Source organism: Macaca thibetana, chromosome 12 (genome assembly GCF_024542745.1).
Source record: "Macaca thibetana thibetana isolate TM-01 chromosome 12, ASM2454274v1, whole genome shotgun sequence".
In the NCBI taxonomy this organism is placed as follows: domain Eukaryota; kingdom Metazoa; phylum Chordata; class Mammalia; order Primates; family Cercopithecidae; genus Macaca; species Macaca thibetana.
Window position 1 is genome coordinate 119,107,067 of NC_065589.1, and position 27,817 is coordinate 119,134,883.

The 27,817-nt window shown below is 42.9% G+C and overlaps 1 protein-coding gene and 1 pseudogene across 6 annotated transcripts in view; both read right to left on the reverse strand.

Moving 5' to 3' along the window:
- Positions 1-10,227, reverse strand: part of CLASP1 (cytoplasmic linker associated protein 1) — a 310,910-nt gene extending 300,683 nt beyond the window's left edge. For 4 of the 6 annotated variants that reach the window (XM_050751940.1, XM_050751939.1, XM_050751938.1 and 1 more), the window contains exon 1: positions 7,412-7,495. The gene's annotated coding sequence lies outside the window, so the exon portion shown is untranslated. Of the gene's footprint in view, positions 1-7,411; positions 7,497-8,825 lie in introns of those variants that run through there. The other 2 variants (XM_050751936.1, XM_050751937.1) reach the window with 2 other exon arrangements.
- Positions 10,228-18,285: 8,058 nt separating this feature from the next.
- Positions 18,286-18,808, reverse strand: LOC126933040 (60S ribosomal protein L12-like; annotated as a pseudogene).
- Between the last annotated feature and the right edge of the window lie 9,009 nt (positions 18,809-27,817).

The following is a 27,817-nucleotide window of genomic DNA, read 5'->3' on the forward strand; positions in this document are numbered from 1 at the left end:
TACTTGGGAGGCTGAGGCGGGAGAATGGCGTGAACCCGGGAGGCGGAGCTTGCAGTGAGCCGAGATCATGCCACTGCACTCCAGCCTGGGAAACACAGCGAGACTCCGTCTCAAAAAAAAAAAAAAAAAAAAAAAAAAATGAGGCTGGATGTGCTGGTGTGTACCTACAGTCCCAGCTACTCAGGAGGCTGAGGCGGGAGGATCATTGAGCCCAGGAGTTCGAGTAGACTAGGCAACACAGCAAGACTCTGCTTCTTTAAAAAAAAAAAAAAAAAAAAAAAAGTCATAAATACCCTTCAATTCAATAATCCCACTTCTTTGAATTTATCCTAAGGGAATAACACAGGAGAAACTACACGAAAAAGATAGTCACTATTGGATTACATATAATAAAAAATAAATAAATAAATAACTACTCAGACACAGTGGCTCATGCCTATAATCCCAGCACTTTGGAACGGTGAGGCAGGAGGATTGCTTGAGTCCAGGAGTTTGAGACCAGCCTGGGCAATATAGTGGGGCCCTGTCTCTACAAAAAATACAAAAATTGGCAAGGGTGGTGGCATACACCTGGCTAATCTCAGCTGCTCAGGAGGTTGAGGTGGAAGGTCAAGACTGCAGTAAGCCATGATCATACCACCACACTCCACCCTGGGTGACAGAGCAAGTATCTTTTTGCTAAGAAAAAAAAAAAGAAAGAAAATCTTCATGTCAAAACTCTCAGGCCAGGCGCAATGGTTCACACCTGTAATCCCAGCATTTGGGAGGCTGAGGCAGGTGGATCATTTGAGGTCAGGAGTTCGAGACCAGCCTGGCCAACATGGTAAAACCCAGTATCTACTAAAAATACGAGCCGGGCATGGTGGCGCACGCCTGTAATCTCAGCTACTTGGGAGGCTGAGGCAAGAGAATTGCTTTAATCTGGGAGGCAGAGGTTGCAGTAAGCCGAGATCGCGCCACTGCACTCCAGCCTGGGCGTCAGAGTGAGACCCTGTCTCAAAAAAAATCTCAAACAGTTTACCAACATTTGCCATATTAACTCAAAATGACAAAGCTATTAAAACTTAAAATTACATATCTTATGTAATTATAAGAAAACCATTCATAAAACATGGAAGACCTAAAATTACTTACAAAAAGAATGGACACATGGACAGTCTCAAAGAGTGATGCACTGGGAAGTAACAGCTCATGTTGAAATGGTCTGATGTGGTTTTCCTCCACTGGTCTCTCAACTTTCCATATTATTGCTACATTATTGGAGTAAGACTAAATAAATTTAACTGATTCTGCCTGGAGAGTTAATTGGACAGCAGTGAGGAAAAGTCCTACACTGACCTCAGCTATCCTAAATGAAGACAGGCTCACCTAAAAGTACCATGCTATCAGATGGCCACAAGGCCAGTTCTAGATTTCTGTCCCCAAAAGATCAATCTTAACAGATACACAAAAATATAAAACCTTGAATTTACTTCTTTTCCTTTTTTTTTTCTTTTCTTTACTCTAAAAGTAGTATTTTTCTAAAAGCAAGTATATACGCACTAAGGGAAAGGAGGAAATCTGATTTGACAGCTATTGGCATGGCAAAAAGACTAGAAGACTTCATGAGCCACAACTTCAATAGAAGCCGAGATGATGCAGCTAGGAAACAGCGTGGTTCACATGAAAAGGACATTAGGCTGAGAGACAGAAGGCCTAGTTCTCATTCTAGATCAATCAGGGTGAATTTCACTTGCAGGCCTTGATTTCTCATCTGCAAATTGATAGGATCGTGATGCTATTTCCCCTACCCATCTCATAGGACTTGGAAGGGAACAAAGATTATGACTGTAAAAGTGCATTAAAAATCATTTTTATCTTTTAAATCTGGCCATTATTATGATGAAGACATTTATTTATAAATTTACAAAAAAAGGGTAACAATGTGTAGAAGGATACATTCCAAACTGGTTAAGTGGGTGTTTCTCCAGGACTCTGAAATTGGGAGCCATGCCTTTACCTGTATCTGCATTGTTTGAATCTTTTAGGAAGATCTATTCATCTATTACTTGGGGAATTTTAAAATTTTAATTTGTAAAAGCTAATGATATCATGCATGTAAAGTGCAGAGTTTTCCACCTCTGGGTCATCTAAGAATCATCTGGGGACTGTTAAAACTGTGGTCGCCCAGGTACCATACAAATTCTCCGGGTAGAAGATAATGAGGCCAGGCTGCTTGTATTTTAACAAGGTCCCAAAGAGATTCCAGTGACTTGATTACTGCAACTATTACTACATGGTTATTAACTCCTACCATGTATTACCCACTTAACACATACCCGTCACTGCCCTCAACACTTTACATGTATTATCTCATTTAATCCTGACAACAACCCATAGGTAGGTGCTACAATTAACACCGCCCTCCCCTCACCCTCGGTTTACAGATGAAGACACTAAAATTATTGAGATTATTTAGCTGGCCTAAAATCACAGCACTTGTAAGTGGCAGAGCCAGAATGCACAAGGAAATTTGAAAATCATTGATTCAGTTTCCTAACTGAAGAAAACAGCTGTATATTCTGGTCAGGTCATATCTTCTGTTTTGTTTCAGACACTGCATTTAAAGGACATTAAAACAACAACAACGGCCGGGGGTGGTGGGTCACGCCTGTAATCCCAGCACTTTGGGAGGCTGAGGCGGGCAGAGATCACCCGAGGTCAGGAGTTTGAGATCAGCCTGGCTCAACATGGTAAAACCCTATCTCTACTAGAAATACAACAAAAATCAGCCAGGCATGGTGGCACACGCCTGTAGTCCCAAGCTACTCAGGAGGCTGAGGCAGAACTGCTTGAACCTGGGAGATGGAGGCTGCCGTGAGCCGAGATCGCGCCACAGCACTCCAGCCTGGGCAACAGAGCAAGACCCCGTCTCAGGGGGAAAAAAAAAAAAACAGTTGGGCCGGGCTTCCTAGCACTTTGATAGGCCAAGGCAGGAGGATCACTTGAGCCCAGGAGTTCCAGACCAGCATGAGCAACACGGTGAGACCCTATCTCTACAAAACATTTCTAAAACAAAATTTAGAAAATTAGCCAGGTGTGGTGGTGCATGCCTGTAGTCCCAGCTACTCAAGAGGCTGAAGCAGGCAGACTGATTATGTCCAGAAGGTCAAGGCTGCAGTGAGCCGTGACCATGCCACTGCACTCCAGCTTGAGCAACAGAGCAAAACCGTCTCAAAAAAAACAAAACAAAACAAAAAACAGAGTTGCCTAAAGAAAGCATGGTGAGCCATAACAAATCAGGAAAGAACTAACGATTTAGGGCTGTTTGCATACTTGCATGATTATAATGGCTGGTTACCAGCCATCGATTCATGTTATCGTTGTCTCCGGAACTAGACTGCAAGCCCCTGAAGTGCAGGGGCCATGGATGTCTCTTCAACTGTGCCCTCTTGGTCCCTGGTGCTCAATTCAAGAGAGAGTTTAATAAATAACCAATAAGTCTAGAAGTGTCAGATCTGTCATGGGAAATACGAAGGGCTATTATGTGAAGAAGAAACAGACTTAATTCAGGTTGCTTCAGGAAGTATAACTAAGGTCAATAGGTGAAAGGGAGGGAGCGGACTGGAGTAATCTAAAAACATTTCTGGCAACCAAGACCTGTCCAGGGACAGATGCCTGCAGTTTGACACTGATGATCAGAATGTAGCAGACAAAAGGAAAGATGTTGGACTACTGGGCCTCTAACAACTCCTCCAAAGCTCAAATTTTATTAGTCTACATTAGGATACATTTGTTTACTCTTTCATACATTCTACAGTTTCCATTAGTTACACAAGTCACTTAGTCACTTAGTAAGCAACAGAGGACACCACATTGTGTTCTACAAACTCCCTGTGCCCTCAAAGATCTAGAGAAGAGTAAATGCACAAGAGTGAATCTAAGCAAGCAGGAAGGTGATATATACAACAGGAAGCAGCAAGCAGTGAGGAAACTTCCAGGCAGGAAACAAGACAGAAGTTAACAAAGGTATTATGGAAGAAATGTCACCATTTGAGCACACCTGAGCTAGAACTTTAGGATCCATGAGGGGAGGTGGGAGGAGGGCTGTCATAAGAATGTGAGGAGGAAAATCACTGTGTGGCAGTAATGGTCTGGGCATAAAGGGGACAGAAAAGCCCTGGGGAGGTGAAGAACAAGCGAGAAACAAGCAGTAAATGCCAGCATTTTAGAGGTCACTTAGTCAAACACATATACCCATACTTTGTCGATGATGCCCCACTGGCAATGGCTAAAACAGTTAGTTCATTTTTTTTTTTTTTTTTTTTTTTTTTTTTTTGAGACAGAGTCTCGCTCTGTCGCCCAGGCTGGAGTGCAGTGGCCGCATCTCAGCTCACTGCAAGCTCCGCCTCCCGGGTCTACGCCATTCTCCTGCCTCAGCCTCGCGAGTAGCTGGGACTACAGGCGCCCGCCACCTCACCCGGCCAGTTTTTTGTATTTTTTTAGTAGAGACGGGGTTTCACCATATTAGCCAGGCTGGTCTCGATCTCCCGACCTTGTGATCCGCCCGCCTCGGCCTCCCAAAGTGCTGGGATTACAGGCTTGAGCCACCGCGCCCGGCCAGTTAGTTCATTTTTTAAAATTACATCTTACAAACCAAAAACTATATCATTAATGATTTCTACTTCGCTTAGTTTTTGTTTTTAAGACTAACAGATCCTTCCCTTGTTTTGTTTTTGTTTTTAGACAGGGTCTCACTGAGTTACTGAAACTGTCAGTTTTTTGCCGGGCACGGTGGCTCAAGCCTGTAATCCCAGCACTTTGGGAGGCCGAGACGGGCGGATCACGAGGTCAGGAGATTGAGACCATCCTGGCTAACACGGTGAAACCCCGTCTCTACTAAAAATACAAAAAAACCAGCCGGGCGAGATAGCGGGCGCCTGTAGTCCCAGCTACTGGGGAGGCTGAGGCAGGAGAATGGCGTAAACCCGGGAGTCGGGGCTTGCACTGAGCTGAGATCCGGCCACTGCACTCCAGCCTGGGCAAAAGAGCAAGACTCTGTCTCAAAAAAAAAAAAAAAAAAAAAAGAAACTGTCAGTTTTGGTAACTACAGTTTGGTAACTACAACCTACTTTGTCATCCAGGTTATAGTGCAGTGGCATGATTTCGGCTCACTGTAGCCTCAGCCTCCCAGACTCAGGCAATCCTCCCACCTCATCCCCCGCTCCCTCCGAGTAGCTGGGACTACAGGTGCATACCACCATCCCCAGCTAATTTTTGTATTTTTTGCAGACAGACAGGGTTTCACCATGTTGCCCAGGGTGGTCTCAAACTCCATGCGACCCGCCTGCCTTGGCCTCCCAAAATGCTAGCATTACAGATGTAAGCCACTGCACCCAGCCTCTTTTCTTGTTTTCTAGGAAATATTTTAAATGTTCTGTTTCTAAACATTTAAGTTTTACTTCTGTCTACTGTTTCCACTATTTGACAACTAGATGTAGTTACCAAAACTGACAGTTTCAGTAACTCAGTTGAACCTAATATTTGTAATCACTTAAATGTTTCTATTTACCAATAGCACTACAAAATAAAAAAAATTATAATCTAAAAATTATTAAGTAGAAGATTATTAAGAATAGATGGGTCTCAAACAGTAAATTTAAGTCTCAGGCCCAAGAAGCCATCTCACTCAACTTATAAATCATGACACTAAGCTACTTAAGAAAATAAACAAGACTGAAGCAAAAAATCTCAATCTAAAACCAGTAAACACGGGCCCAGCATGACTGCTCACGCCTGTAATCCCAACACTTTGGGAGGCCAAGGCAGGCAGATCACCGGAGGTCAGGAGTTCAAGACCAGCCTGGCCAACGTGGTGAAACCTGTCTCTACTAAAAACACAAAAATTAGCTGGGCATGGTTGTGGGTGCCTGTAATCCCAGCTACTCAGGAGGCTGAGGAAGGAGAATCGCTTGAACCCGGGAGGTGGAGGTTGCAGTGAGCTGAGATTGCACCATTGCACTTCAGCCTGACCAACAAGAGCAAAACTCTGTTTCAAAAATAAAAATAAATAATAAATAAAACCAGTAAACAAAATATAACACACTTAAATGACAAACTTAATGTTCTTCTGGCCAATCATTTCTCAACATCCCTGTCAAACTATTTTAAGCGTCTGAAATCTTGCTCTATAAAAAGCAAGTTCCCATCATCTGAACTACACTTAAAGAGATCTATCCCACTAGTTACTGAAGCATAATACACCAGGCTTGAGAGTTTCACTTGCTATCAATTAAAAAAAAAAAAATGCTACCTCTTTTACATAAATAAAGTTTAATCTGTAGGTTAATTCAAAAGCCTGACATACTAGGAGATCTGGGTTTTCCGTTCTAACACAACTTTATGGTGCAAACTTAGCAAAAGCCTTTTCTGTATTTGCCAATTCAGTTATAACACACACATACAATATTTGATACCTCCACCACCAACAAAGTCTTTTCTAAGGAGTTCTGACTTTGGTTAACCTTACTTGGGAGAATTAAAAGCTATGGCTGAAAACTCCTTCATAAAAACTAAAACTTTAGAAGTCTAAAATGGTGTTACAATCTAGCCCATAATAAACAATGAATACCATCTAGCCCATAATAAACAATGAATTATAGAAACTGAGATTTGAGTAACAACTGCTAAAAAGGTGTATTACACAATTTAACAAGATAACCAAATCATCAAAATTTAAATCTTTCTTAACAAAGGTAAAAAATAAATAATATTCAGTACTCTGAGGCATTGTGCTACCTTTTATCTATTTGGTCTCTACATCAATGTTGCTATTCTCCCACTCCCTTGATGAGCAAACAGAGGCAATGTCCAGGACCCTTCATATCATCAGTTAACGTCGTAAATGATCATAGCAATAAAAACAATTTCTAATGCCAGAATTGAAAACGGACTGTGCCACCCAAATAGGGTCCAAGGTAGGTGACGGCATGAAACTATTTCTCGCTTCTGATTCTTCTGCATCACTGTCTCCCAAAGGACTAGAGAATCTGAAGCTCTCATTGCCACATCTACAAATTAAAGTATCATGTTTAAAGAGCTCACAGTTTCTACGAATGGTCAGTATTTAATGAAAGCACCTCACTACACAGAAACTCACCCAGCTGCAAACTCATCACAGCGTGCTTTCAGACTCCACATTAATTTTTTTTTAATTTTAGAAACAACTATTTTAAAAATATTATGTAATAATTTAAACTCTGGAAAGCCCCATACTCATCCCAGCAGCTCGGAAAATGGAAAGCAAAATTCGATTAGCTCCATTGTATCTAGCCAGGCTAATGTGCAAGATCACACACTCATCTTCGTCAGAGCGTCTCTGCCAATACCAAAGAACAACAAAGGCAAGTTGAGAAGTCTGCACAGGCTTAACTCAGCACTTGTTCGCTTTCCCAGCTTCAGAAAGAAGCTCTTCGAAGGCCCCGGGGACCAAGGGGACCTTGTGCATCCCATCAAGCCAGCCGCTCTGCTCGGCGCCGCTCGCGCAGCTTTTGTCTGGCCCGGTTGGGAGCCCGGGCCGCCCGCCTCCCGGCACCCCTTCTCTCTGGATCTTTCTCCACACCCATCACTCGCCGATGACTAGTTGTTGTGGGTTTCTCTCCCTCGCCCCCTCCCTTCCTTTCAAACGCGCCCCGGGCTCGCTGGCTTCTCCCACCCAGCCCGGGAGACTCGGTTTAGGAAGGGGGCCCGGGTGGGGTCTGGAAAAGGGAAACAGAGAGGTGCACACAAAGCCGACTGACCCCACGGCCGATCCCCTCCCTCTGCAAAGCAGCCTGGGTTCAGCGACCTACTGGTTGGATAAACAACCCTCGCATCCCGCTCCTCGCCAGGCTCCCACCTCAGAGCCGCCCCATCCCCCCAAAGTGCACCCAAGAGCCGATGACAGCGCTGGACATCGCCCCCACCCAGACCCGGCGCCCGCCACTGCGCGGGAGGGGCCAGGGCCGCGGGAGGGCTCGGGTCTGACCCTCCACCCCCTGACCGGGTACTTACAGCCCTGTTTTTCGTTACTGTTGCCGCTGCGGACCAGAGAGCCGCCGCCTTCTCCTCCACCCCAATGAGGTTAAGCGCTTGGTGCGGGGATTAAAAAAAAAAAAAAAAAAGGAAAAAAAAAAAAAAAAAAAAAAGACCGAGAGCGAGAGAGACGCCGAGGGCGCCTGCGCAGTGCGGTCCCCCTTTTTCTTCTTACCGCCACCGACCCGGCTGCACCATAGAGAGCGTAAACCGATACCAGAGAGGCGGTTGCCTCTCTATGGTAACGCCCCGCGCACGCGCCGGCCTGGCCGTGTTAGGCTTCGCGGGCGTAAAGTCCCCGGGAGCTTTGCCCCTCACGGAGAACGTTGGTTGACCCTGATGGGTACCCGTAGGGTAAAGGTTTTGGGGGTTTTTTTGTTTTTTTGTTTTTTTGTTTTTTTCAGGAAAGGGTGCCCCCAGTGTAGTTAGGCCCCTTGGAAAGTTGCGACAAAACTCGAGTTACACAAGGAAGGTCGGAACTAAGTGGCCACAGCAACAATGCACCAGCAAGCAGGGAGCGTGATAGGAAGAGCTAAAGAGAAGTCGGGAAACCCTGGGTAAAAGTCGTCCAAGTGGAACTTCCTTTGGTCTGGGGTCTGATACTCGAAGGAAAGGGTCTTTCACTTCTGGGTTGGTACGGCCGCCTACAAGGCGACTGCAATGAAGGAAATTGTGCCCTGCGACTTCCCGTAACAGAGCTGTGCGTCCACTCTCCCTTTTCCGAGCAGGCGCGGACGCTTGTGCCGGAAGTAAACTTTGTAACGGTTCTTTACCTTTTGGGGAGGGGAGACAGCCCTGAGAAGGCTTCGGAGAGCCTTGAGTCGGCCTGCGAGCAGGGTTTCTTACTTGAGCGCCTCCACAAATAAACGCTCCTTCGCTCCTCCGTCGCGTGCGTTTCCCTGGGATAATAAGTAGGAAAGTGGTGGCTTTTATTTTTTTGAGACAGGATCTCACCGCTGTCGCCCAGGCTGGATGGAGTGCATTGGGCGCGATCACGGCTCACTGCAGCCTCGACCTCCCAGGCTCACATGATCCTCCTGCCTTAGCCTCCCGAGTAGCTGGAATTACAGGCGCGCACCACTACTCCTAAGTACTTTTTGTGTTTTTTTGTAGAGATGGGTTTCACCATGTTTCCCAGCCTTGTCTCAAACTCCTGACCTCAAGTGACCCGCCTGGTTGGGTCTTCGAAAGTGCTGGGACTGCAGGAGTGAGCCACCACATCCGGCCCGGAAAGTGTTTTGGAGGGTAGAAAACTGCAAATTATAGTGCTGCTTTCAAGGATCCCGAAGGACCCACAGTTTTGCCGCATCAGGCTCCTATGCGCGCCGGTAATTTGATGTGTTGAGATGCACTGCCTAGTGCATCGTTTTTACTGGAGGAGATTGTGTGCGGAGCTCCTCGCTAGTATCATGTGTATGTGTTGGGATGGGAGAGAAGTGCAGGAGAACTGTGAGAGAACGCCCCCTGATCCTCAGGGTCTTAAGAGGTATGGTCGGAGAGGCTAAGCTAAAGCATGAAAGCCATGTGTAGGCCCTTCTGTGTAGTGTAGAAAAGGGAGAGGTCTGTGGTTTCAAAGAGTAGGGATGACATGGAGGATGCGACTCCTGGTTGGATCTATAAAGTAATGTCTTTGGGACGAAAGCACATGCAACCTTTTGAAAATGGATGGGTGATAATGAAAGACCATTCCAGAGAAGAAACACCGTGGTGCAAAGGCTCAAGAGGCATACTGGAAGTACAATGAAGAGATCAGTCTAACTGAAATGGGAAAAATAGAAACGAGAGAAAAATAAAAAGTAAGATTTCATGAGAAAGGTGAAATAGATTTTTAAATTTTTTTATCGACACAACAAACTTTATCATCTTAGCCATTTTTGAGTGAATAATTCGTTAGTATTAAATACATTTACCTTGTGCGGCCAGTCCCCAGAATTCTTTTCATCTTGCAAAACAAAGCCCGCACCCATTAAACAATTTCTCATTCCTCATTTTCCAGCCAGCCTTGGTAACCACCATTCTAGTTCTGTCTGTATGAATTTGACTACTTTAGGTATCTCATGTAAGTGGTATCATACAGTATTTGTCTTTTTGTGATTGGCATATTTCACATAGCATAATCTCCTTGTGGTTTATCCATGTTGTAGCATGTGTCAGAATTTCCTTCCCTTTTAAGACTAAATAGGCCGGGCGCGGTGGCTCAAGCCTGTAATCCCAGCACTTTGGGAGGCCGAGATGGGCGGATCACGAGGTCAGGAGATCGAGACCATCCTGGCTAACACGGTGAAACCCCGTCTCTACTAAAAAATACAAAAAAACTAGCCGGGCGCGGTGGCGGGCGCCTGTAGTCCCAACTACTCGGGAGGCTGAGGCAGGAGAATGGCGTGAACCCGGGAGGCGGAGCTTGCAGTGAGCTGAGATCCGGCCACTGCACTCCAGCCTGGGCGGCAGAGCGAGACTCCGTCTCAAAAAAAAAAAAAAAAAAAAAAGACTAAATAATATTTCATTATATGTATATACCGTCTGTGTTATTTCCACATTTGGCTATTGTGAATAATACTGCTTTGAACATGAATGTACAAATAACTCTTCAAGATCCTTTTAGGCTGATACAGAGATAGTAAGTTATCGTGATTGTTCACTGTCAGTTACAGACCAAACTCCTTATTCGACTTGTGCTCCACTTCCCACCACTGCACTTGACTAGTCTTAAACAAAAAAAAGAAAAGCCCTGATTTTAATAGATTGTGGGGCCAGACACAGTGGCTCATGTCTATAATCCCAACACTTTGGGAGGCCGAGGCTGGTGGATCACTTGAGGTCAGGAGTTTGAGACCAGCCTGGCCAACATGATGAAACCCCATCTCTACTAAAAATACAAAAATTAGCCGGATGTGGTGACACACACCTGTAAACCCAGCTACTCAGGAGGCTAAGGCAGGAGAATTGCTTGAACTCAGGAGGTGGACATTGTGGCGAACCAAAATCTTGCCACTGCACTTCAACCTGGGCGACAGCGAGACTCCGTCTCAAAAATTAATAATATTAATAGAATGTGGGAGATTTGAAGCCAAGTATAGAAATTCATACTTTACATTGTTTGAGGTCCTTGACTAGGCATAGTAACATGATGAACTGTTTTGAGTTTGTTTGTTTGGTTTTCTTCCGAGACCTAGTCTTCGTCTGTTGCCTAGGCTGGAGTGCAGTGGTGCGATCTCAGCTCACTGCAACCTCCGCGTCCTGGGTTCAAGCGATTCTCTTGCCTCAGTCTCCTGAGTAGCTGGGACTACAGGCACGCGCTACCAGGCCCAGCTAATTGTTATATTTTTAGAAGAGACGGGGTTTCACCATGTTGGCCAGGCTGGTCTCAAACTCCTGACCTCAAGTGATCCATCGCCTCGGCCTCCCAAAGTGTTGGGGTTTCACCGTATTGGCCAGGATGGTCTCGATTTCTTGACCTCATGATCCAGCCTCCCAAAGTGCTGGGATTACAGGCATGAGCCACCATGCCCGGCTAGAAAGATCTGTTTTAGCAAGCAACTCTGGCAGTGGAAGCTGAACACATACTCCCTTTCTATAAAGCATTTATGGAGGCCTCTAGATGTGCCAGGCATTGTACTACTGCTTTATTTAAATTATCGATGGGTCCATGAATCCATTAAAATAAATGCGAGCCAGTTGTTATTCACCCCAATTTACAGACAAGAAAATCAAGGTTCTGTGTTACAGATGGGCTGAGAAAAGGCTCACCAACCACATGTACACACAAGAGAATAGGAAAGAAAACTGCCACTGGAGCCAGGCCCCAGCAGGCACTGACTATTCATTGGTTTGGATGAGGATACTGAAAGAAAAAAATGACATGTAAGAGTGACTTTTCTCAGGAGAAAGAATAGGCTGACATCAGAGTCTTTGCATTATACTGTGCCCTTATTCTTACATTAGTGGTGTAATGTAAGTATACTTACATTAGTGGTGAGTATAAGGGCACAGCACAACAGAAGTACATTTTGCAAGATTCCTAAAAGAACCCTGGGGTTTACTTTTAGGTTTATTACCTTTAACAAATATAAAATGCCAGGTAAATATATCTTTGTATGTAGTAGAGAAATTTATTAATAAGACATACCCTTCCCTACTCAACATTTCATCTTTCATTTTATATTCTCAAAAATACTGTGAGGTCTTTTAAGGAAATGATCTCCTTTTGGCGGATGAGGAAATTAAGGGCTAGAGAGGAAAAATTATCTTCTCAATGTCACATGCCTAATTGGTCTCAAAGCTTTGACTGGAACCTGAGCCTCCAGGATTGCTGCTATGCTTTCATCTCCCTTAAAGAGATAGATAATGGTAGTCAGAGTGAGTGGACAATTTTTCTATTTAGTCAGTCTGATCTTCCTCAAGGATGCATATCCAGACTCCCATGGAGCTAGTGATAGTTAAACAAAGAGGCAGAGAATATAGTGCATTATAAATAGCATTCATACACTCAAAAATATTGCGTGCCAACCCTGTGCCAAACACTTAGCAAAGCAGGGAAAAATCCTGTCCTCATAGCAGAGACTAAATTAATAAGTAAAATATATACTAAGACAGAATAAGTGTTGGCAGGAAAGAGTGAAGCAGTGAGAGGGGAATAGGGTGAGCCGAGAGAGGTTTTTGTTTATCCCAGAGGCGGAGGAGCCCCACTGAGAAGGCAAACTGTACAAAGATCTAAAGGAGGCAAAGGAACAAGAAATGTGCCTTGGGTGGACAGGGAACATTCCGGGTAGAATAACAAGTGTGGAAATCATTGAGGCAGAAAGATGCCTACTACATTGTAAGAACAGAAAGCAGTCTGACTACAGGAGGGTAAAAGTAGGAAATGAAGTCAGAGAGGTAAGAGGAATTCAAATTGGGTATGCACTTACAGGCCATTTTAAGGACTTCTTTGGCTTTTTCTGAGGGAGATGGGAAGCAATCGTTAGTAGAAAAGTAATGAAATCCTACTTACATATTTAAAGAATCATATTGACTTCTATTTTGACACTAGATTATTGAGGAGCAAGGGGGACCACTTAGGAAGCTATTGTAATACTCTAGGTGAGAGATAAGTGGCATAGAAAAGGTGCAAGCAGTGGAGGGATAAGGTATCTGGATATATTCAGGGTGGCACACAGAATTTGATGACAATTTATATAGGATGTGGGAAAATGAAGGGAGTCCAAGGTGACTACGATTTTTGGCCTGAGCATTTTGAAGAATGGAGTTGCCATTAAATGAAATGGGAAAGATGGAGGAGCAAGTTGGGGATGGGAAGAGATAAATTCCATTTGGGGCCAGGCGTGATGGCTCATACCTGTAATCTCAGCACTTTGGGAGGCCAAGGCAGGCAGATCGCTTGAGCTCAGGAGTTCAAAACCAGCCTGGGTAACATGGTAAAACCCTGTCTCCACAAAAATTAGCCAGGCATGGTGGCAGATGCCCATAGTCTCAGCTGCTTGGGAGGATCACTTGAGCCCTGGAGGTGGAGGTGGCAGTGAGCCAAAATAGCACCACTGCAACTCCAGCCTGGGTGACAGAATGAGACCCCGTCTCAAAAAGACAAATAAAAATTCTGTTTGGGAACTTAAATTTGAGATGCCTGTTAGAATACCACATGAAAATATTGAGAAGAGAGTTAGATATGTAGGAGTCTGGAATTTAGAAAGGTCCAGACTGGAGATGTGAATTTGGGAGACAGCATGTAGAGAGTATTGGAAGCCACAAAATAATCTGCATATAAAGTGGGGACAGAAGTTTGAGAATGGTATCTTAGGCACTGAAATCAGAGGAAACCAGGAAAAGAATCCCAGTTGAACTGGATGGGGAGAATGGCCCAAGGAAGAACAACCATGTCAATTGCTGGGTTCTAACTGGCCACTGCTTATGATAGTAGAGTAGTAAGGATAAAAGCCTGATTAGAATGGATTTAGAATAGAATGGTGGGAACGGAATTGGAGAGAGGGAGAATAGATAATTTGGGGACGGAGTTGTTCCTAAGGATAGGGGGCAGAAAAGTGATAACTGCAAGGGGTCAAGACTGGTTTTAAAATTACTTCACAAATTTTTTAGTATTTCTAAAAGAATTATTTTTTTAATATAACTTCAGACCGCTATCGTTCCTTTATATCAACTACCCTGTTGTTCTTCAAAATTAACCCAACTGTCTCATAAAATTTTTTGCTACCAGCTTATTGAGATATAATTCATATATACTATGCACTCAAAGTATACAATTCAACAACTTTAGTACATTCAAAGAATTGTGCAGGCTGGGCGCGGTAGGACATGCCTGTAATTCCAGCACATTGGGAAGCCAAGACAAAAGGATCATTTGAGCCAAGGAGTTCGAGATAAGCCTACGCAACATGCAAAACCACTTCTCTACAAAAATTAGCTAGGCGTGGTGTCATGCACCTGTAGTCCCAGCTACTTGGGAGGCTGAGGTGGGAGGATTACTAGAGCCCAGGAGGCAGAGATTGCAGTGAGTGCCACTGCATTCCAGCCTGGGCAGCGAAGTGAGACCCTGTCTCAAAAAGTAAAAAAAAAAAAATTGTGCAACCACAACTACAGTTTGTTTTAGAACATTTTCATCACCCCAAAAAGAAACATTACTATGGACTTAGGGTGACAATGTTGTGTCAGTGTAGGTTCTTTAATTGTAACCGCTCTGGCGAGGGATGTTGATAATGGAGTGAGTATGCATGTGTGGAAACAGCAGGGTGTATGAGAAATCTCTGCATCTTCTGCTCAATTTTGCTGTAAAACCAAAACTACTCTAAAATATAAATTTTTTTTTCTTTAAAGAATGGTACTAAAAGAAAAAAAAAGTCCTAAAATCTTAAATAAATAAAAACTCTACTGTTGTGAGTGGGCACTCTCCATTTCCCCCTAACCCACCCGTCCTAGGCAACTGCTAATCTACTTTTTTGTCTCTATAAATTTGCCTGTTCTGGATATTTCATATAAATGGAATCATACATTTGCACTGGCTTTTTTCACTTAGCATTTTTTTCAAGGTTCATCCATGTTGTACTTCATTCCTTTCTATTGTGAAATAAAATTCCATTCTAAGTATATATACCACATTTTGTTTGTCCACTTATCAGTTGACAGACATTGAATTGTTTCCATTTTTGGACTATTTTGAATGATATTATCAGCGTTCTATTATAAGATTTTGTGTGGACATGTGTTTCCAGTTTTCTTGGACATAAATGTAGAAGTAGAATTGCTGGATCACATGGTAACCATGTATTTAACCTTTTGAGAAATGGCCAGACTGTTTTCCAAAGTGAAGCCTCCATTTTACATTCCCATCAGCAGTGTATGAGGGTTTCAATTTCTTCACATCCTCATCCTCACCAACACTTGTTATTATCTGTCTTTTTTTATTATACCTGTCTTACTGAGTGTGAAGTGGTGTTTGTGATTTTGATTTGCTTTGTGTGTATGTGAGAGACAGGGTCTCACTTTGTCGCCCAGGCTGGCATGCAGTAGCACAATTACAGCTCACCACAGCTTCAACCTCCCGTCGCAGCCTCCTCAGTAGCTGAGACAACAAACGCGCACCACCACACCTGGGTAATTTTTGTATTTTCTGTAGAGACAGGATTTCACCATGTTGCCCAGACTTGTCTTGAAGTCAGCTCAAGCGAAACCCTGCCTTGGCCTCCCAAAGTGCTGAGATTACAGGCCTGAGCCACCATGCCTGGACAATTTGCATTTCTTTCTTTCTTTTTTTTTTTTTTTTCTGAGACAGGTCTCGCTCTGTTGCCCAGGCTGGTGTGTGCGCAGGCTGGCACAATATTGGCTCACCATAGCCTCTGCTTCCCAGGCTCAAGCGATCCTCCCACCTCAGCCTTCCAAGTAGCTAGGAGTGCAGACATGTGCCACCATGCCTAGCTAATTTTTTTTTTATTTTTTTGTAGAGACGGAATTTAGCCATGTCACTCAGACTGATCTCAAACTACTGGGCTCAAGTGATCCTCTCACCTTGGCCTCCCAAAGAGTTGGGACTACAGGTGTGAACCACTGCACCCAGTAGATCATGTGTTTTTTTAATTCTGTATTAATACGGGACATTACATTGCGTGTAGGAATTCCCAGAGCAAATCTCACTTGGTTATATATATAATCCTTTTTATATGTCACTGAAATTGATTTGCTAGTATTTTGTTGAAGATTTTTGCATCTTTGTTAATAAGAGCTATTGAGGCAGGGCATGATGATGAACGCCTGTAATCCCAGCACTTTGGGAGGCCAAGGTGGGAGGATTGCCTGAGCTCAGGAATTGGAGACAAGCCCAGGCAACACGTTGAAACCCTGTCTCTACAAAAAATACAAACGTTAGCTGGGCATGATGATGTGTGCCTGTAGTTCCAGCTACTTGGGAGGCTGAGGCGGAAGGGTCACTTGAGCCCTGGATGTCAAGGCTGCAGTGTGCCAAAACTGCACCACTGCATTCCAGCCTGGGCAGCAGAGTGAGACCCTGTCTCAGAAAATAAATAAGTAAATAAGCGATATTTGTCTCTAATTTTCTTGTGATGTCTGATTTTGGTATCAAAATAATACTGGCCACATAAAATGAGTTGGGAAGTGCTCCCTCCTCATCTATTTTTTCAAGAATTTGTGAAGTTTTCCTTTCATTATTATTACTTTTCTTTTTTGAGACAGAGTCTCACTCTGTCACCCAGGCTAGAGTGCAGTGGCACCATCGTGGCTCACTGCAACCACCTCCTGAGTTCAAGCAATTCTCGTGCCTCAGCCTGCCGAGTAGCTGGGGCTATAGGTGTGCGCTGTGACACTCAGCTAATTTTTGTATTTTATTTATTTATTTTTTTTTTGAGATGGAGTCTCACTCTATCACTCAGGCTCCCAGGCTAGAGTGCAATGGTGTGATCTTGGCTCACTGCAACCTTCACCTCCCAGGTTCGAGCAATTCTCCTGCCTCAACCTCCTGAGTAGCTGGGATTACAGGCGTGTGTCACCACACCCGACTAATTTTTGTATTTTTAGTACAGATGGGGTTTCACCATATTGGGCAGGCTGGTCTCGAACTCCTGACCTCGTGATCCACCCACCTTGGCCTCCCAAAGTGCTGGGATTACAGATGTGAGCTAGTGTGCCTAGCTACTTTTTTTATTTTAAGTGGAGACAGCGTTTCGTTATGTTGGCCAGACTAGTCTCGAACTCCTGGCCTCGAGTGAGTCATCCACTCGGTCTCCCAAAGTGCTGAGATTACAGGTGTGAGCCACCATGCGCGGCCTGCATTCTGTGTTTTTTTGTTTGTTTGTTTGTTTTTGAGACAGACTCTTGCTCTGTCACCCAGGCTGGAGTGCAGTGTTGCGATCATGGCTCACTGCAGCCTCTGCCTCCTGGGTTCAAGTGATTCCCCTGCCTCAGCCTCCTGAGTAGCTGGGATTACAGGCACCCACCACCAAGCCCAGCTAATTTTTGTTTTTTTGTATTTTTAGTAGAGACAGGGTTTCACCATGTTGGGCAGGGGCTGGTCTTGAACTCCTGACCTCATGATCCGCCAGCCTCAGCCTCCCAAAGTGCTGGGATTATAGGCGTGAGCCACCACGCCCAGACATCATTGATTATTTTTTAAATGTTTGGTAGAATTTACCAGTGAAGCCATTTGGGCCTGGGCTTTTTGTTGTGGGTAGTTTTTCTTTCTTAATAATTCAGTCTCTTTATTATAAGTCTATTCAGACTTTCTATTTCTTCTCAAGTCCGTTTCAGTAGTTTATGTTATTCTAGGAACTTGTCCATTTTATGTAAGTTATCTATTTTGTTGGCATTTAGCTATTCATAGTATTCTTTTTTGATTCTCTTTATTTCTGTAAGGTCAGTATTAATATACTGTCTCATAATACTCTTTTTTTCAGTTTGTTCAAATCAGGACAAATAATTCTGATACACGACAATCGATTTATTTGTCTCTAAGGTCTCTTGTAATATATAGATTTCCTTCAATCTCATTTTTTCTTGGTATATATTTGTTGAAGAAATGAAATTACTTGTATATTTCCCACATTCTGTATTTTTCTGATTGTATTCTTGGAAGTCATTAACATGTTCTTCTATTCCCTAGTTGATAGGTAGTTCTTCATTGTGATTTAGGTTTGATTTTTTTTATGGCGAAACTATTTCTTTTTTTTCCACCAGTTGTCAAATGATCCTTTATTGAAATATTTTCCTTTGTGCTTCTTAACTAGCTGGGCATTCCACAGCACCACTGTTGATGTCATCTATGATTTTATGAGGGTGGCGGCCATCAACATTACAGCCCAAAGACTGGGCAGTCCCTAGGAGCTCTTTAATGGTTCCAGAGAGTTCTCTGTCTAAAGATCGGTGCCACATCTGTTGAGCAATATTGACGATCTCATCAGATGTGATATTCCCACTGTGTTAAATGTTTTTCTGTTTCTTTCTGTCTCTTGCTGGTTCCTTGAGGGCTTTGATGATCAGGGCAGAGGCAGAAGGCACCACCTCAATCTGGGCCTGTCTGTTCTGAATGATCAGTTTCACTGTAATCCTCAGGCCCTTCTAGTCACCTGTAGTCACCTGTTGCCTTGGCAATGTCATCACCACCCTTTTTTGGAGACAGACCCAGGGGGCTGATCTTGGGGGCCAGTGCAGACATGGCACTGACTTCATCCCCGGTGCACCTCAGGTAGGCGACTTTGATCTCCTTGGGGCCAAACTTTGGCAGCATAGTGGAGGTGGCTGGTGTCGGATGAACCCGAGTTCAGGACAGCCAAAGAAAGTTGCACCTTGGCCGCCTCCGAGCTGAGAGCTGAAAGCAGCAAAACTATTTATACATCGATTATCAGGCACATAATTTCCAATGGTACCTCTTTACGTGAAGTTGGCAGTCATTGATGACCGCTGCCTGGATTCATTATTACAATTGAAATAGTTCAATAGAAGGCAGAGTAAGTGGGCATCAATCAGTCCTGACTGTAAGATCTTTTGGGAGGTGTCTTTTGATGATTATGAGTACTACATTCTATACTATTCTTAGAACCTTGGAGTCAGGACTGAGCACGGTGGCTCAAGCCTACGTGTAATCCCAGCACTTTGGGAGGCTGAGGCGGGCGGATCACCTGAGGTCAGGAGTTCGAAACCAGCGTTACCAATATGGTGAAACACTGTCTCTATTAAAAATACAAAAATTAGCCAGGCATGGTGGCTTGTGCCTGTAGTCCCAGCTACTCAGGAGGCTGAGAGGAGAATTGCGTGGACCCGGGAGGCGGAGGTATCGCGCCACTGCACTCCAGCCTGGGCAACAGAGGGAGACTCTGTCTCAAACATAAATAAATAGATAAATAAATAACCCTGGAGTCAGGAGATGGGATCTACTCCCAACTAGCTGAGCATCCTCTTTGGCACCTGTTTTCTCATCTGTAGAATGGGGGAATAAAGTAATACGATGTCTAGGACTTTTGGCTATTCTAACATTCTCTGACTAAACAAGTAGAGGACTTAATCTTTACCAAAGATTATTTGGGTGAGTTAAAAAGGAACTGCTGACCTTGTGTTGTTATTCCCATTTCATACCAAAAATGTTTATTTCAAAGCCAACCTTTATCAGTCGTGAAATCCAGTAAAGTATATAACAGAGTCTATTAAAAGTATTATGAGGCTGGGTATGGTGGCTCACGTCTGTAACCCCAGCACTTTGGGAGGCCAAGGCAGGCAGATTGATTGAGTCCAGGAGTTCAGGACCAGCCTGACCCATATGGCAAGACCCCATCTCTGCAAAAAATATGAAAATTAGCCGGGCACAATGGTGCATGCCTGTAGTCCCAGCTACTTGGTGGAGCTGAGCTGGGAGGATCACTTGAGCCCAGGAGGTCAAGGCTGCAGTGAGCCATGAGCATGCCATTCCACTCTAGCCTGGATGACAGAGTGAGACCCTGTCTCAAAAAAATAAAAAATAAGTGAAAAGTATCATGAGAGCAGGAAGCCAAGGCCAAAAGCCTTGTTTTCTGGATTCTAGTTCTGGCTCTGCCTACTTTTTCAGCTAATCAACATGCCCTCTCAGGGTCCTGTCCATAGAGTAAAAGATTGCATGAGTAGCTCTAAAGGCCTGTAAGCTTTATGATTTTATGCCTATTCTTGATTTTTCCCACAGTTTTGAGGATGCTATTTTTGTTAATATCTTTAGCCCTACTGGTTTTTGTCTGCATTGTGATTATGTCTTACTCAGCAACTAACTGGCAGAGGCCTGCCCCAGGTGTCAGTTCATATAGCAAATTCAGCTTGGGCATAAAGAACTTTCTGGAAGCAGATACACCAAAATATTAGTAATTTATTATTTCTAGGTGGGAAGATTATTGGTCATTTTAAAACTTACATTTGTATTCTTTATTTTATTCTACAAACATATATTTTTTGGCCAGGCACGGTGGCTCACACCTGTAATCCCAGCACTTTGGGAGACCAAGGCAGGTGGATTAGCCAGGCATGGTGATGGGTACCTGTAATCCCAGCTACTCGGGAGGCTGAGGTAGGAGAATCGCTTGAACCCAGGAGGCAGAGGTTGCAGTGAGCCGAGATCGCACCACTGCACTCCTGCCTACAGAGTGAGACCCTCGGTCTCACACACACACACACACACACTATATATATACACACACACACACACGCTATATATATACACACACACACATATGTATGTATATTTTTTTAATTTTTTTTTTCTCTTTTTAGTAGAGACAAGGTCTTGCTATGTTGCCCAGACTGGTCTTGAACTCCTGGGATCAAGGGATCCTCTAACCTCAGCCTCCCAGAGTGCTGAGATTACAGACGTGAGACACTATGGCTGGCACTTGTTTTTTTTTTTTTTTTTTGAGACAGAGTCTTGCTCTTGTCACCCAGGTTGGAGTGCAATGGCATGATCTTGGCTCACTGCAAACCCCACCTCTCAGGTTCAAGCAATTCTCCTGTCTCAGCCTCCCAAGTAGCTGGGATTCCAGACTTGCACTATCATGCCCAACTAAGGCATATTTTTATATTTTAAAAGTTATTCTTAAAGGATTTGATAGCATGTTTTTGATCGCATGCCCCAGCAAAGAGGAATCACTAAACTTTAGTTAGGTAGATTTCTTTCCCTTCCTATAATTCAGTTTGGCAGCACCTTCCATGCTCGGTTAACCTAAATACTTTAGTAATAAAGACTTACATGTACCTAATTAGATAGTCAGCTTCACTTAATCTTCTTAATCATCTAGATTAGATGTTAAGTGAAAAAATATTTTATGCCTACAGAAATTAAGATTCAGGAAGGACAGTAGCACATACATGCTATCAATGTCTGTGTCATAACTCATGGAATCTGGATTTGCACTACTTGGGGAACAGGTAGTGTCTGCTAGAGAAGTGGTGTGACAGAAACATGGCAAAGGCAGGGTGTGTCTCTTGTAAATGATGAAAGCAGAAGATTAAAAACTAGTTTGCTAAATCATGTTCATAACCACTCCCTGGAGAGCAATTACTCTGATGACTTGACTTACCTGGTAAGTACCACCCACTGTAGGAGAAAATACAGGTGTTTGGTTCACTCTTATGGATTTCCCCATGTGCAAAGGTGTTATGCTGCTGCTATGCCCCTCTTTAAACACTGTAGTAGCAGTTCCTGGAGAATGGTAGAGTAAGGGGTGCCCTCACAGCTATCAACTCACTGTGTGATCCAGATGAGTAACGTAGCCTGGTCACAAGCTCCAAGGTTACTTATTTTTAATGGAGGGGATAGTTCTAGTTTCCAGTGTTATCATGACTAGTAAAATTGATATTAGAAAACCCACTTCTCAGTAAGGAAGGCAGTTTGAAAGGGTTCTTGTGAGAAGCGTGACAAATACAGGCAGTTCTATGGACAGTGTTTATGTAAAACAAATGATTGAATAGCCATTTGAACATTAACTGTTTCCCAGTGTGTTATAATCTGCACCTGCTCAGGCGTTTAGAAGACTCTTCTTACACCTAGTAAGGACCAAGGGCAAATAGCAAAAAGTAAATAACCTGACATAGAGTTTGGAGATTTCCTTTTGAATTGCCCTCATTGAGATTTCTCAAGCAACACTGGTCCATGCCAGTTTGCAAATGGGCTCTTGTGCCAGTGGCTCAATCAACCCATCCAAATGCAGAGAACCATTTGGAGGCATTCAAAACCAAATGAGGGGCAAATTTCTTTCATTTATATGCTGTCTGTTAGCCTCTCTTTCACCAAAAATTTACCTGATAATGGATATGCATACCTGAAAAAAACACAATTTTTACACTCAAGGAAGTTTCATAGGAAAAAATCAACTATTACTAAACTATACAGTTACTACAGTGATGGAGATGTGTGCAGGGTGCTATAGGAACATAAAAGGGAGCACCTAACAGGTGTGGGTGAGTCAAAGAGAGCTGGGGAGGAACGAAGGCAACATTCTTGAGCTAAACCGAATAAACAAAACATTGAAACTCACAATTATGACCTATTTCAAACTCTTAGAATTACAATAATGATTTAGACTAGTTCTCATTTGGACAGGGTTTGTTTACTCTTGTAGTTTTGAGCACCCCTTCATCTTTCCATTTTAACAAGGGCATACGGAGCTTCACAGATAATATCTCCAAAAATGGGCATATTTTGACTTGTGGACCATCACATGCACACACACTTCAAGGTCACTTTCATACAGCAAAATGAGGAAACAGTTTATTAGCTAGATCAGAACGTGCAAATGAGGCCGGGTGTGGTGGCTCATGTCTGTAATCCCAGCCCTTTGGGAGGCCAAGGTGGGCAGATCTCCTGCAGTCAGGAGTTCGAGACCAGCCAGGCCAACATGGTGAAACCCTGTCTCTACTAAAAATACAAAAATTAGCTGGTGTGGTGGCAGTCGCCTGTAGTCCCAGCTACTCAGGAGGCTGAGGCAGGATAATCCTCAGGACAACAGATCCTGGTCAGTATTTGTTCACTTATATTAGGCATAAGATAATTCCAGCTATTTATTATAAATGTTGGCATATTGCCTGATTGTCGTGCATGGGAATCTTGGACTGCAACTACAGCAATTTCATGACTGTGTTTCTTCTATTTTTGTTTTTGCAACGTTAGTTATATCATGCAGTACTTGAAACAAAGGTGGAGTCTGTGACTCTGTCAGCCTGCAGTTTAAAAAGTTAGATGATGCATTAAGAAATCAACAGATTTTGCCAGGAAGGTGGTGTGTGCCTATAGTCCTAACTACTTGGAAGACTGAGTCAGGAGGATTGCTTGAGCCTAGCAGTTTGAATCCAGTCTGGGTAACATAGTGAGACCCTTTGTCTTAAAAAAAAAAAATCAACACATTTTAAAATTATTTCAAGATTTGTATTTGCCATATTTCCTAGCTAGTATTATTTATTTAGAGTTTCCTATTGCGGGTGAAATTCTCTTGTCTTCTGCTGTTTGCAGTAACTTGAGTCTTTTTTCATCTCTTCAGATAATCTACTTATATTTATGCCAGGTTTTCTAGTTTTCCTATTGCTTCCTCTAATTTTTAAATATAGTATATACAACATTGAGCATAGTTTCTCATTAGTCTGTTCACAGTCACTAATCCTCAAATGTATTTGATTCTATCACTTTCCAAAATTTGCCTTTGCTGGTTCATAATATAGCTACATAACTTCCCCAGCTCTGCCCTCACTCATGGAGTGTATTTCTCTACATCATGACCACACTGCATTGGCATTCTGAGTCATCTGGGATTGGGTATCCTTCCTGCTATTAACTGTGTAATATTTAAACTTCCCCGCTTGCCCATCTCCTTTATTTTGTATTCAAACACCGCATGAATTAAATTAACGTTGGTTGCTTTTAACCTGTAATTCCTGACTGCAGCAGGTAGTTAGTTGCCACCTCTTGAAATGAACAGATTTGACTAGAAGCTGACACTTCTTACTCCCACTGAACTTAGTATGTTACATTTCTATAAATTCAAAAAGCAAAATCATACCTTTCTTATCAATGGGCCCTCTTTGTCCATTGATAACATAATATTGCAATATAAACAAAGAGTATTTGTACCATACCTCAGAAAACAAATTAGATTACTATTAATGCAAAACAGGGGAAAAGTAGAAAAATGTTACTGTAAAGAGACTATCAACCACTTCAAGGGATTTATCAGGTAACCGCCTGTGTAAGTTACAAAGACAATGCTAACCTATAACTAGTGTATATCTAGATGAGCCGCCAGGACTTTGCCTAATGGCAGATGGGGTAATTGGACTCCACACCTTCAACTTGGGCACATGGAAAACAGCCTCCCTGAAAGTTGCCTGGGGATGTCCAGTATTGAACCAACCGGCTTAGTGGAACTGTTACGAGAGAGAAACTTCAGAGCCAAGGAATTTCTTGGCAGAGCCTCAAATTCTGCCTTGGAATCATGAAAAGTTAGATCTAGAAGGTAACTTAGAGATCATTTAATCCACTGCCCTTATTTTATGGTGAAAAACTGAAGGCCAGATCTGTTAAGGTCTCACACTCGTAGTTAGTGACAGATCCAGAGCTAGAACTAGATCATCCTGACTGCATTTCAGTAGTCTTAGAGCTGGCTGGCAAATTCGACAACTCATATTGAACCCATGTTCCAAAAGGTATCTTGTATCGAGCTTATAAACACCCCTTTTAAAATTTATTTTATTTATTTATTTATTTATTATATTTTAAGTTGTGGGATACATGTGCAGAACGTGCAGGTTTGTTACATAGGTATACATGTGCCACGGTAGTTTGCTGCACCCATCAACCTACCATCCTAGGTTTTAAGCCCCGCATTCATTAGGTATTTGTCCTAATGCTCTCCCTCCCATTGCCCCCCATCCCTTGACAGGCCGCTGTGTGTGATGTTCCCCTCCCTGTGTCCATGTGTTCTCATTGTTCAACTCCCACTTTTGAGTGAGAACATGCGGTGTTTGGTTTTCTGTATGAACACCCCTTTCACAGCAAACAGGTTAGAATATTTGGAATAGAAAACCTTTATTATAAAGTCACAAGAAATACCTGTGTAGACTTGCTGACTGGAAGTATTTGGCTCCCTAAGACAAAGAAGAGTCTTAGTCATCTGGTTAAAGTTAAAAACGATTATATCACCAGGCTGAAAGCAGACATTCTGTGGAAGCAGTAGGCTGAAATTAGAATTGAATATAAGAGTTTAGAGAAAATTGAATTTGGAGCTATCTCACAACACTGGGAGTTATTCTGTTTTTGTTTGCTTTTAATATTTCAGGCACACAAAAAAGAATAGTGACTATAATGAACTCCTTGTGTAGCCCCACCAGACCCCATTTTCTTCCGTCCCCACTGAATTTGATGCTTATATTTCCATGCCTATTCATGTGGTTTTCCTATATGTAAATGTATCCCTAAGTGATGTTTAGCATTATTTTCATATTTTAAGCTGCATAGATGCTATCATATTGTATATATCTTTCTACAACTTGCGTGTGTTTTGTTTTGTTTTGTTTGTTTGTTTTTTGCTTAATACTAAGTTTTTGAGATTTATCCTGTTGATGAATAGGATTGCTGTAACTGATTTATTTTATTTTTTGGAGATGAGGTCCCACTATGTTGCCCAGGCTGGAATGCAGTGGCAGTTCACAGGCACAATCATAGCACACTGTGGCCTTGAACTCCTGAACACAAGTGACCTCTTGCCTCAGGCTCCTGAGTAGCTGGGGACTACAGGCCCGAGCTGCTGTACCAGGCCAGCTAATTCATTTTAACTGCTTTATGGTGTTCCATTGTATGAATGTTTCAACATTTAGCTAATCTCCTATTGACTGACATCTAGTGAGTTTCCAGGTTTTTTGATTCGCTTTGTTTCATTTGCTGTTTTATTTTAAAGTTGCTATTGCAAACATTTTTATGAAACTGGTGCATGTGTGAAAGAGTTTGTCTAGTGACATTTACAAGGTCTCAGTGTGTGTGTGCAAATCTTGAATTTAGCAAAAACGTCTCAAAATAGCAGGTTATGAGACTAACACGAGGACTGTGTATTTTTAGAGTTTTGCTTTTTTGTGAATCTGAAGAGTGTGAAATACTATTTCCTTCTGGTTTTAATTTCTCTGATTGCTTGTGGGGCTGAGTACCTTTCCATGTGTTCACAGACAATTTGGATCTCCTCTTCTGCCTAGGTCACTTTTCAGATAAGCTGCTGAACTTTTTTTTTTTTTTTTTTTTTTTTTTTTTTTGAGACAGAGTCTGGCTCTGTTGGCCAGGCTGGAGTGCAGTGGGGCGATCTCAGCTCACTGCAAGCTCCGCCTCCCAGGTTCACGCTGTTCTCCTGTCTCAGCCTCCGAAGTAGCTGGGACTACAGGCGCCTGCCACCAGGCCAGGCTAATTTTTTGTGTTTTAGTAGAGAGGGGGTTTCACCATGTTAGCCAGGATAGTCTCGATCTCCTGACCTCATGATCCACCTGCCTCGGCCTCCCAAAGTGCTGGGATTACAGGCATGAGCCACCACGCCCAGCGAGCTGCTGAACATTTTATTGTTCATTCTGAAAAATGTTCTATAGTCATTATGTAAATCCTTATTGTATGCATTGCCAATATCTTCTCCTAATCTGGAGCTTGACTTTTCACTTTTATAATGATGTATTTTCATGAACATACTTATGAATCTTTTATTTTTTATTTATGCTTATCATTTCTTTAAAACATCATTTTTCACTCTAAGGTCATAAGATATTCTCCAATATTTTTATTTAGTTTTTTTAAAGTTTTATTTTTTTACAACCTTTAAGTCTTTTATATGCCTGGAATTAACTTGTGTGTGGTAGGAGATCAGGAGCTAGTTTTATTTTTTTCTACATTGACAAGCAATTGTTTAGAAACCATTAATTGAATATTACATTTCTTCCCCACAGGCGGGTAATGGCACTTTCATCATATATCCTGGACTCTCTGTCAGTCAGGTTATTATTCCTGTGCCTTATTATACCATATTAATTACTATATCTTTATGGTAAGTCTCAATATGTGGAAAGCCCCTATTTATCAAGTGGATGCAATGGGAGCTAGATGGATTTGCCCTATCCTTCTTGAATACCACCCAAGAGGTATGAATACTGTGGGGAAGGAAACCCAGAAGGATGCTATCTTAGCCCTTTTGTGTTGCTATAAAGGAATACTTGAGGCCGGGTAATTTATAAAGAAAAGAGGATTATTTGTCTCACAGTTCTGCAGGCTGTATAAGAAGCATGATCCAGCCTGACCAACATGGTGAAACCCCATCTCTACTAAAAATACAAAAATTAGCTGGGCATGGTGGCGCACCTATAATCCCAGCTACTCAGGAGGCTGAGGCAAGAGAACTGCTTGAACCTGGGAGGCGGAAGTTGCTGAGCTGAGATCATGCCACTGCACTCCAACCTGGGCAACAGAATCTCAGGAAGAAAAAGAAAAAAAAAGCATGATGCCAGCATCTGCTTCTGGCAAGGGCTTCTGGCTGTTTCCACCAGTGACAGAAGGGTAAGGGGAGTTGGCAGATTCAGAGATCACATGGTGAGAGGGGAGGCAAGAAGTGGGAGGAGGTGCGAGGCTGTTTTTAGTGACCAGCTTTCCTGGGAACTAATAGAGTGAGACTCAGTACCACAAGGACAGCACCAAGCCATTCATGAGGCATCTGCCCCATGACTGAGCAAAACACCTTGCATTAGGCCCCACCTCTAACATGGAGGACTAAATTTTAACATGAGATTT